This window comes from Limulus polyphemus, unplaced genomic scaffold (genome assembly GCF_000517525.1).
Source record: "Limulus polyphemus unplaced genomic scaffold, Limulus_polyphemus-2.1.2 Scaffold641, whole genome shotgun sequence".
Classification (NCBI taxonomy): domain Eukaryota; kingdom Metazoa; phylum Arthropoda; class Merostomata; order Xiphosura; family Limulidae; genus Limulus; species Limulus polyphemus.
Window position 1 is genome coordinate 127,105 of NW_013666251.1, and position 10,273 is coordinate 137,377.

General features: G+C 34.4%; 1 protein-coding gene across 3 annotated transcripts in view; it reads left to right on the top strand.

The window, feature by feature from the left end:
* LOC106459635 (rab3 GTPase-activating protein catalytic subunit-like) overlaps positions 1 to 10,273 on the top strand; it is a 163,055-nt gene that overhangs the window by 105,707 nt on the left and 47,075 nt on the right. The gene's annotated exons all lie outside the window — the stretch shown is intronic.

Here is a 10,273-nt window from a genome sequence, read left to right on the forward strand (position 1 = left end):
ATGACCGGATACTGTTGCAAAACTTAAAAGAGGTATCTTGGCACCCCGGGGTGTTGGTTTAGAGTAGGTTTGTTTGTTCAGTTAAGTAAGTTAGTTTGTTTGTAATTAAGCACAAAGCTACACAATGGGCTATCTGTGCTCTGCCCACCACGGGTATCGAAACCCGGATTCTAGTGTTTTAAGTCCGCAGACATACCGCTGTGCCACTGTGGGGCTGTTCAATTAAGATGGGTTCCATGATTTTTCGTTTGTTTATGTTGGGTTCTTTGTTTAAAATGACTGTGTTTTTAATAGATATACTATGGTTTTTTTGCATTATTTTTTTCGAATTTCTATTATGTTCGATAATGTTTCATACTTTTTATTTTAGTAACGCTATCATAAGTTGTGTGTTTTCTCAGACTTTGACAAGCCATAACAATTGTTCAAAAGCCAATTTTATTGCCCCAACAGTTCCATTATAATTTGACAAATCATACGGAAAAACCTGTTGTTACGTCATGTTGTATAAAAATAACATGGAACGTCACACAATATATATATATATATACACTTCTGTTGCGATATCACAAAACGAAGAAATATTTATGCGTTAAGAATTGCATAAAATGTGTATCAAAAACAACTGTTTACATGTATACAAAAGGTATTTTGGAATTTAGATAACTAGCTTTAACCTTAGATGAGATCTCGACTTCATTGGCGTTTTAAACATATTTTTTCTGAACTGTGTATGCAACAAGTTGCTAGAAAGTCTATACCTTTGTTGGTTACAGGATCCCTACATGTATGACTCTCACCAAGCGTGGCATAATTATTAGTGTTCCTGTACAGTGAATCCAAAGGTTCACAGTTTGTGATTCATTATCTTCACAACATATTCCGTGGGTGCGCTATAAGAGCGACTATTCGATGAGACAAGAGTTGCCCAAGAGTTAGCAATGGGTGACTAGCATCCTTTTTCCTGGTTCTGTTAGTTCAAAATTAGATATGGCTATGAACAAGTAGCCCGTATGTACCTTTGCACAGAATTTTGAAAGATAAGTACAAGTCGCATACACACACACAAAATCCAAACAAAAATACTATCATTATTGTACTTAGTCCCACTAATTACTTCTATGGTCCTGTACGTATGTTTGCACAGGAAATAAGCTATTTCGCGCCCAATTATTTTTCGGAGAATGCTATAGCACTCTCTATATATAGGGATGGCACGGACGTCCGTATTAAAACAATACAAAAGACATCTGGATTTTCTTCTCCACAGGTTATCAGAAGCTAGATATCAAGAGCTATCTGGCATACTCGCTCTATCTCCGGTGTATATGCCGCTTTTCAGCTATCCAGAGCGTCCGAAAGTCGAAACCGGCGAATAGCCAAATTCGAGATTTCTTATTTTCGTCCATCATCATCTTTCTTTAACAGGCGTAATGCCTACCTAGCTCTAGCAGTAACTATAATTCTATCATCATTTGATAGATCAAAACAGTATTCACGATCTTTGTCTATCTATTTTAATATTATTCTATGCAAAATTTATAAAGCTTTAGAGTTTAGAATACACTCTATAACTTAGTAACTCACGTACACCATCTTATAAAAAAAGTAAACAAAGAAGTATAAGGAAAAGTTATCGCTAAATATAAAAAACTATTTAGGCTGTCTACTAAACTTGTAAAACAAAAAACAAGATAGGCATAGTAGTGAACATATCAACTGATCGGCTAATGATCACATAGCAGACTAAGCTGTTTCAACTTTACATGGAGAATAAAATCCCTACATTTCTGGCTTTCTCACTGGCAAAACAAATAAAACCAGAATTTCCAATCTTAAAATATTACTCTATTGTACAATAGTCATAAAAATGGTATTCCAAATTTAACTAAAAGAAATGTATAATGCTGAAAGCTATTCAAACACCAAACTTTTGATAGACAAACTGGGGAAGCTCCATATTCTCCATATAAAGTTAAGGCAGCTTAGTCTGCTATGTGATCATTTGCCGATCAAGTGATATGTGCATTTCCATCCCTATCTTATTTGGTTTCATTTTTCAAGTTCAGTAGCCAGCCCTACATAGCTTTTTTATTTAGCGATAAATGTTTCCCAGATACTTGTATATTTTTTTCGTCAGTGCAAAGAACAGGGTAAAACATGAAATTATTTAATATAATGCAATATGTGGACTTCACTGATAGGGGATAGCATTTCCTCTCCTCCGTGATATAATATACAATATCCAGATAAATTGTTGCTAAAAAAATGTCACTTAAAGTAACTGATGTTGAAGTTATTGAATCAAATAATGATTGGGATAAGAGCGTCTTCAATCCAAGCCAGTCTAACTTGTTTGCCGAGTTGTTCTACGAACTCTGATTTTGATGTATATATATATATTGGAAAAAAACGATTACTGTAACATGTATATGATGTTCAGAGCCATCTTTATGTATTTTTTGTGCTGTTATAGATAAGTGTTAAAAACTTTAAACGTGACTTACGGAGGAATCGTTCATTGTTTATTCTAAATGACATTTTAGCTTATAGGAAAAATGCAAGACATGTAGACTTTTCGTTCATAAGTAGTTCATCAATAGATCCATATTAAGTATCTTGATAATGTAACGAGTTGTGGTGGCATTACATAATTTTAGCAATATTGTGAAAATGATAATACTACTAGGAGTGAAGTAGCTCATTTTCTTTAACGAGTTTCGTAGTTATATGATGGTTAGAAGAAGCAAAAGTTGCAGTGGCTCCATCTAGTAATTCGAAATCCTAATAATTTAAAAACTCAAAACTTGGTAGCAAATACTGCACTTTTATTATTATTGGCAGTTGGCAACATTTACCGTTATTTTTTATTATTATTCCTTTTTTCTTTCTTTCATTGGGTTAAACATGAGTAAAACTTCACGTATAAGTCAGTTACAAAATTTTTCTATTTATCGTCGCCAATGTGTAAAGTCATAGTTTAATTTATTCTTTTACTTGTATTTGTTTGTTAGATGTAAATTATGAACTGACATTAAAATAATCTTGGGTAATATTTCAAACAAGCATGTAATCCGTCAAAAACGTAAACATCTTGAGAAATTATATATATAAAACACAAAAATCTGTGTGTCTGTCTATTTGTCCCTTAACTACTCCTAGGTCGCAGGGCCAAACTTTATGGGCTGATAATCTGTAACAAGGGGCATGGTAATGGAGCTCACAACCCCATCCACCCCACTATCGCTTTTATTGTGAATTTATTATCTTTGACATTAGTTAACGTTAACTACATTCATATATTGCGCCACGTTCTTACACCAAACTAAAAATAATAATTTAAATTTTCCGTCTCCTGGTAGGACAGCGGTAAGTCTTCGGACTTACAACGCTAACATCAGTGTGTATGGGGGGAGGGGGGGCACACAAACGTCATATATATCTCGGAGAGTGCGCTAAGGAGGAAGGCAATGGAAAAAAAAATGGCCGCCACATTTACAATAACACATAAACTCAGATGAAGTTGATACGACAACAGCCATTATAACGCTGATATGAAGAGCCGTTTCTTGAGTTATTCCCAGTTCCTACTTTGACCCATGATCTTACAACTTCATCCCATAAAACACTTCTGAAGCCAATGACTGTCAATTAATTAATAACATGAAACACTGTGAAGGGATATTAAGAGGTGGATGTTGAAAGCGGGTAACAGAAAGCAACCATACATAGTGAGTTCTTAAAGGTTACACAAAACATTTGTTGAGGTAATAATGAATACTGTAATGAAATGTTATGAATAAATTGTATGAAAGTTAGGATTTTTGCGTTATTTATCATAGCATTCACTCCCACATTTTTTTAAGTTCACAATCCGGACGAAAGACGGGTACGTCAGTTTATATTTCATAGTTTTAGTTTTGCTTTACCTTTGGGAGTGTGTATGTATTTTTTTTTCTCTTAATATTATTGGTCCTAGCCCCACATGTGTGTATGATCTGTTAAAATTGTGAAACGTTGCTTCTAGTTTTGGTGAAAGGGATACTAGAGATCCTGATTTTCCAGTTTAGTGTTACAGATATCATTGATACTGCACAACTGCTGTGCATACTCCTGGAAATTAATTTTTCACCACTTTCAGTTGGAGAGTCAGCTGCTCACAAGTTAGATCAGTTAATATCCTTATTTGGGGAAGGGGAATTGGAAACTGTTTGAAAGAGTTTACCTTCCATGGTTTGTAGAGATATTCAATAAAATAACATTGTTTATGTAAACAGAAAATTGCTTGACATAACTCGCGCATGCGCTCTACTTTTAAACGGTTATCAAGCTGATGTACGATTTTTGTGACGTGGCTCACAACACTAAATGAAATGTTTCTATATTTTGATTTTAAATAAATTTTCTTTTGACGGAGAACATTAATATATTTAACTGTAAAGTTCAAAATGTCTTTCATTCATGTTATTGTGAAGCAGTGAAAACCGATCGTGTTTCAATCCCAAATGCCTAAACACTATCATTTAGTTCTACAGAAAGTGTTTTTGATTTGTTCATTTCATAAAGTGAAACTCTCATGTTCGCTACGAATTTCTTTTGGCGTTGCTTTGAAATTTTTAAATTCACCAGATTTCATGAAATGATTTCTAAGTTACATAGAAAACGGAACGTGTGGGTTTTGTTTAATTGAATTTTGAAACTGAAATAAATTTACGTGTAGCTGCATCCAAAAATGGTGAAGAAGTTTGAGATCTAAATCGTTTTCTTAATGTTTGCAGTTTTATGATATTCCTGAAATAACACAGCACTATTCTTACTTAGAGTGCTTGTCGTAGCGTCATCCACAAAGCAAAACTGAAATGGAACTCTTTCCTTGCATTAAAAGCTGGGCGTAGTTAACGTGTCCGCATTTCGTCTCCTAACTTTACGTCTATGGGTGCGTTATGAAGAGTCACCGATAATCTCATTATTTGATTAACGCAGCCAAAGAAGTGGTGGTGGGTGTCACTTCCTTTAATCTATCAATTCACAATTAAGGACGGCTAACACAGATAGCCCTCTTGTAACTTTGCGCGCATATCCAAACAAACAAAACATCAATTAACATATGCACTATAACTGGACGGACATTAAAGCATAAAGAACATTTGTATAACATTTCATGTTTATAAACATTTAAAACGCTCACGGTATTCTTGTTAAGAATGTTAATATTTTTTGACTAAATGCTAATAGATGTAAAAATAATAAAATCAAAGCATACTTTATCGTGTTTTCTAAACCACATCTTAGAAACAATAGAAAAAATTTTGAAACAATGTAGTGTGTATGTGCGAGTTCTGTCAATAATTGGACTTACATAGTAGTTATGTTGCATGTATGTAACACAAGAAGCTGAGTAAAGCATAGCAAAATTGTTTTTAATCACTTTGTTTGAGCTCTTCCAGTATTATCTAGAATAAATATTTTAATTTGAAGTACTTTAATATATACTTAGATAGAGTTATTAAAGAGTTTAGTGTTCAAACATTCTGATAGGGTTTAATTGTTTCCTGTTAACCTGAAAAACACTCATGTTATGTACCAGTCGCTACTACCAAAATGAGATGATAAGTCGAGTGGAAAATATAATTTAGTGATATAATCATTCCAATACAATAACTTAATTCTGGCGTCCTATTTGCATGGTTTTAAAAGTAATCTGTTAACGGTGTGACCAAGTTTTGTATTATGTATGTGTATATATATATATATCGTATTTTTTCAACGTTTCAAACAATGAGTGTTGTAATGTAAAGGCAGATTTGTATCTAGTATTTTTGTGGTTGTTTAACTATGAGTCAATAGTTAGGATAATATATCAGTCTTTTAACATGCTAATTTACCCATTGTCTCATGTTACGTGAAACATATGTTTAGAATATTTATACACACAAGTAATTTGTATGTAAAGCCTTATCAGACGAGACAAAATCCTTTTTATAATACCAGTTGAAATGATTTTGCAAACTAATGACTGGAAATCCAATTTCTTCAATTAACAGTGCTGCGATTAAAACTTTTATCAGTCATATTGTGTTGTCTTATCACACCTATTACCGTAGAAGAGATAATACTTCTTTAAACTTGGTGTTTCTTAAAAGACTGGTTGTAGTGTAGGCTCTCGTTGGCACCTGCGTACGGTAAACAAAATACAGTTAGAATGTTCTTATGCCCTGTTTATAGTGGAAGCCCATATTAAGCCATTAAAGGATAGTATGGTTTAAGTTATTACCACTTTAATTGCAGTGAATTATAATTAATTGTCGGAGAAGCATTTTAAAAAGTAGGATTTATGGGCAACTAATGGAAGGGATATAAAAATCGGAAAGTGGCCTTACTTTTGTATTTGTCTGAATGTAATTCATGTTGGTTTTCATTAGAGATATATTACAATGGCACAAGCAGAGCTTAGTTGCACTTTATAAGAATGATGTTCCAGCGCTGTGCTGCCATTAAACATACTTCCCCCTATCGTCAAGTGTGTTCAGTCTAATGCCCATGGTTACATACTGTCGCTCGATATCACAGTTTACACTCTAGCAAATATACTTGAGAGATAGCGAGGTCAAGCTTGTACTACATATATTTAAAAACGTTCCACAGACCCTCTGCTGTACATGAATGTTAGTTTGAAGATTACGTTTTAGCAGACCAAAGGCACAAAAGCCCATTCGAACTGCTTCGGCGGGAAGAGGACAAGAGAGGGTACTTGCCCCACCTGGAAAACAAGAAACATAATTATTTCTTTATTCATTCAGCATACGTATATCATTTTTTTATTCAGTTCACAATTTCACACTACTTTGCCCCCCCCCCCCAGGAAAAATTTCTGCAATTCCATTTTCTTCAGTCATCTTTCTGTTGAAAAAAGCCGTTGGTTTCAAGGTGTAGCTGCAAATTTGTGAACTTTTGGACAGTAAAAATATGTCAGCTTTAAATTATGGTTATTTTCTTGTTAACTATGCAGGAGATCTGGCATATAATGCCTATTGATTTCTAATGCTTCGCCAGCTTTTAGCGTCTAAACCGTAATTTTTAATGTTGTGTTACGTATTAGAATTTCAAATAACCTGAAATTGAGTTAACAGATAAATTTGAATTTAGTAGTTAAATTGTACTTCAGATTTAGCAGTTAAGTAAAAGCCTATGTATAGTCAGTTTATATTTGCCAACAAAATTTCTTTTTTAACACAAATAAGTTTTAATATATACACAACAATACAATTCACAATAACATTTATTACAAATCGTTATTACAAACAATGATTTATAAACAAAAGTTTCACAAACTTACAAGCAATACAAAGTCGTCTTTCTAGTTTGGAGCTTCCTTGATATCTTATCGAGGGTTCACGATCGGCGAGTTAATTACGAGTTGATGTAGGTACGATTCGCCGGGAAGCTTGCTAGCTTTGTCTTTTGCCACACACTCTGAGTTTTCCACAGTTGAAGTTAGGTAATGTTTTCGTAAAAATACTAATGTCCAATGAGAATCCACTGAAGTTAAATGAGTTGTAATGTTCGAACTTTGTAAATGCTCCTGGTTAAATATCTGAAGTTTTCGATTAGTAAGCGTTATTAACAATCACAGTTATAGCTTTCGAAGTTTGTAGCACACTGACTATAGCGAACTAATAATAGATACTCTCTTTTGGCGCGTCTCGTTGGTTATATTTATAGCCGTGTGAAGGCGTTCTAGAAATTTCAGTTTTACGTAACAATACTGAACTACACTTAAGCGTTTACGTATATATTGTCGATTCTTACTCTCGAGAAGTTTCTACAACTTTGGAGAATAGGCGGGAGTTTCGCAATACATATTTAACACTATAAGCTACGCATGTTTTAAAATATAAACTTAATCAAAACAAACTTTGATATTCAAATAAATATATAATAACAAATTCGTTACACTTGTTACGTCCAGTTTTGGTTTTATGTTTGTTATTGTTCTCAGTATTGTCCTTATTTTTAATTCTTCTCCACAGTATTATTATATTTATTATTTATTCCAGAGGTATCGGAACTGTAGCATCCCCAATTTTACATATTTGACTTAGATAGTAACTGTAAATTATATCATTATATAATTTTTTTCTGGGGCATGCCCCCACACCCACAAGATTGAACTGCTATTGGCAACATCGTTGCTGCTTTTAGCAGCTCTTATATTTCAATCTCCCATTGTAAAACCTGAATGTCTAGCCAAGTACCCCCACTTTTCAACTCCTGCCTGCATTACTGTATTCAGTTCGTCTTTTTGTTTGTTGTTTTATTAACTTGGTCATTATTTTTTGCTACTTTCACTGTTTTCCATATATTTATTTTTGTTTTTATCTTTCTACTTGTTATTATATAAAGGATGACTGTAAAGTTAAGTCATGCATTTCGTTGGTCACAACTTCCAAACTGTAACAAATTTGTAAGCAAAATTAAGTGTACGCCGCCGCCGTTTGCGATGTGTGACGTCACGGCAAAATGACTAAGTTGGTTTTTGTAATAACTTTCTTCTAAAATCGATGTGTAACTCTAACAGAAAACATATAAAAAAGTTTAAAACACCAGTTTATTGAAACAAACCGCCTGAACTAGTTCGACTCATTACAGTAAGTGTTTACAATCTCCGCCACTAATTTCAGTAACAGCTTCCATACTTAATAACACATGGTACACAGCTGCGAGAAACTGACTACTGTGGATGGCAAGAATGTGGCGTTGAATGCTATTCGTAAGATCAACAATTAGCCATGGTACACCAAACTTTCCGATAGCCCCCTAACCAAAATTCCACAAATCTATTGAGCGGCCATGATGGCCGGTTGTGGTGGAATCCTCTGCTAATATTTCGTTCATCGAAATCATTTCATAACTGGTTCTTCATCAGTTGGGTTGACAACGTCTTGCTGATGCCCCTTTCGTGCAAGATGGATAACAAGATGTCGATAACAAGCACCAGTGACCGTAATAGTTTATAAACAATGACTGGAGGTTTCTCAAAAGAAAATAAAAAAAGGTAAACCCACCCCACACAGTCACCTTTAGGTTACGAATTTATGTGGATTAGTGTCACACCAGAAAATGCAGTTATGGATGTTCACTTGTTTATGCAGGTGGAAGTAGCCATCAATAAAAAAGAAAAATTATCAAGTGAAAGTTCAATCGCCTCTCTGGATTAGCAGGAAGTAGTTCATACTGTCGTCCTATCTTGCATATGGAAATAGATTTAGTGTCTTGTACATCATCTTCCACACAGTTTGCTGTGGTCGGCTAGTAGATCTGGAAACTTGATGGGTACCACATTTTCCTTGGGTATTGCTTTGTCTGATGTCCAATACCATTTGTTGTATTTCTGCAGTAACTTCCACAAGTATGTACGTCATGATCGTGTTACATCGGCTTTAGATTCTGTCTCCTCGTATTTATAGATGGGATTAAGTAAGGCCCTTGAGCCACATGGGCCTAGAAGAACACGTTTGTCATGACGAAAGTCTTGTAAAGCTACCCTTGTATTACTTTTTTTTTCTTTTGCTGTTGAAAACTTCACAAGTGTTGTGTGATGTTGGAGGGGAGATCTGCTCGCAAGCAAAATTATACATCTCGGTGTGTAATCAGTAGTTGGCTGCATAATCAAAGTCTAACGTCTAAGAATGTGTTTCTTGAAGAAAGACTGCTACGGTCAAAAAATGTCCTACTTGTTGAAGGACTTCTAAGGTCTAAAAGTGTGCTACTTGTAGAAATACTTCTATGGTCTAAAATTGTACTTCTTGATGAAAAACTTCTAAGGTCTAAAAATGTGTTTTTTTGATGAACGACTTCTAAGGTCTAAAAGTGTGCTCTTTGTTGTTAGTTCATAAAGATGAGTATTAAATTGATATTTATGATGTCAGAAAAACACGTAGCTTCAAGAAGTCTTAATATAAAACAATAAAAACCCGATAACCAGAACACTTTCAGTTTACCCGTGAATAAGAAAGGTCCACCTTTCGAAAGCGCTCGAAATAGGTTATAATTTTTTTCAGTTTTAAATTGGTATTGATGGTGAAATTACATTAATTATATCGAACATCCTCTTGAATGTTGTTTTTACTTTAGATAATGGTTGCATAATTTTAAGGGCCCGGCATGGCCAGGTGGATAAGGCGCTGGACTCACAATCTGAGGGTCGCGGGTTCGAATCCGCATCCCACCAAACATGCTCGCCCTTTCAGACGTGGGGGCGTTATAATGTGAC